The 2,073-nt window shown below is 34.6% G+C and overlaps 1 protein-coding gene across 1 annotated transcript in view; it reads right to left on the reverse strand.

Moving 5' to 3' along the window:
• LOC106868674 (uncharacterized) overlaps nt 1-256 on the reverse strand; it is a 17,513-nt gene extending 17,257 nt beyond the window's left edge. The window contains exon 1 of the transcript XR_001409320.2: nt 219-256. The gene's annotated coding sequence lies outside the window, so the exon portion shown is untranslated. The remainder of the gene's footprint in view (nt 1-218) is intronic.
• Nucleotides 257-2,073: the final 1,817 nt, after the last annotated feature.

Here is a 2,073-nt window from a genome sequence, read left to right on the forward strand (position 1 = left end):
ACACACACACACACACACACACACACACACACACACACACACACACACACACACACACACACATATATATATTTACATACATTTATGCACACGCACATATAAAAATTCATGCCCTCTCACACAAGCGCACCCACCAGACACACAAATATACAGAGAGAGAAAATAGATAGAATGATAGAGAGATAAATAGATAGATGGGAACTTTAGCAAAAACTTACTTATCACTTCAAGAAGATCTTTGGCCCACCCCATTCTGCAATAAATAAGGAATAAGAACTTAGCTATAGTGACTTTCTGTTTCGAAGAAGCTGTAACTTTTACTAATATATTAACATTATTATTGTTATTATTATTAATATATCTGTATATACATACAAACATATATATTTTCTAAACTCATTCTGCCACACTTATAACAGAAAGACACAGGGTAAATATTATTTTGGTTTCCATTATTGATGTAAATTTGTTAAAAAATGATTCATCCTTTATGTTTGAAGTCTATGCATTCATCTGATGGGAACGGTTTCTTTCAAACTGAAGTTATGTTTTCATTAATCAATCAAATGGAGCCACTTGAAATGGCCATAATGTACATCTTTGTTTCTTATTATACACACACACACACACACACACACACACACACACACACACACATATATATATATATATATATATATATATATATATATATATATATATATATATATATATATATATATATATATATATGTATATATGTATGTATATACTTTATAAATTTTCTTCCAAACTGATTCTGTACCCATTCCCTAATCTTAGTTTTGCATTAATGCATAATCATTTCAGTTAGAAAGATAAGAGTTTTTTTCTCTTTTTATGCTCCAGTGAACATGCATGAACGACAATCTCAGATTTGAGAAAGAGTTTATATTGTCACATGGCAAAGAATATACTAGCTATCTACTATCTGCACTTAGTATCTTTACTACTCTGTCTTCATCCATGTGTGCAAGCATCTGCACACACACACACACACACACACACACACACACACACACACACACACACATACTTACACACACATGCACATACAAATATACATTTATGCATAAATATATATATATATATATATACTTTTACTTATATACATGTATATGTGTGTGTGTGTGTGTGTGTGTGTGTGTGTGTGTGCAAACAGTGTACATACATATGCACAGAGACAGACAGACAGACAGACACACACATATATATGCATATATATCCATATATAAAATTGTGGGTGTTGTTCATGTGGAGAAAAGGAAGCAAATACTTTCTAGTCACTTCTTTGGTTTTTGTCTTTCTTCTTTATATTTTTCTTATTTTCTTCCTTCATTGCTTCTGTGAACTGTTCTTATATGATTGGTCATTTGGATTATGTCTGAACGTTGCTGACTTGGGAATATATGCCAAACCAATGTTCTTACACAGAAAGAAATTCTGGGTATTGGCCATATTAGTAAAGAAAATTAGCCTGTAACTCTGTCCCCTTCCCCTCATCAAGGACAGTAGACAGTTTGATCATTCTGGTAAAACAGACATTTATAAAGAGGCTTGAAAGGCTTGAGAGCAAGCACCTTTTTTTTGTATCAGACCAACTCCCATTGAGCTTTTGAGGTCCCACTTACAAAGAATGGTGAATGAGTGGCTGTGTGGTAAGTAGCTTGCTTACCAACCACATGGTTCCGGGTTCAGTTCCACTGCATGGCACCTTGGGCAAGCGTCTTCTCCTATAGCCTCGGGCCGACCAAAGCCTTGTGAGTGGATTTGGTAGACAGAAACTGAAAGAAGCCCGTCGTATATATGTATATATATATATATATATATATGTATATATATACATATATGTATATATGTATGTGTGTGTATATGTTTGTATGTCTGTATTTGTCCCCTCCCCCAACATCGCTTGACAACTGATGCTGGTGTGTTTACGTCCCCGTAACTTAGCGGTTCGGCTAAAAGAGACCGATAGAATAAGTACTAGGCTTACAAAAGAATAAGTCCTGGGGTCAATTTGCTTGACTAAAGGGGGTGCTCCAGCATGACCAC

This window comes from Octopus bimaculoides, chromosome 28 (assembly GCF_001194135.2).
Source record: "Octopus bimaculoides isolate UCB-OBI-ISO-001 chromosome 28, ASM119413v2, whole genome shotgun sequence".
NCBI lineage: Eukaryota > Metazoa > Mollusca > Cephalopoda > Octopoda > Octopodidae > Octopus > Octopus bimaculoides.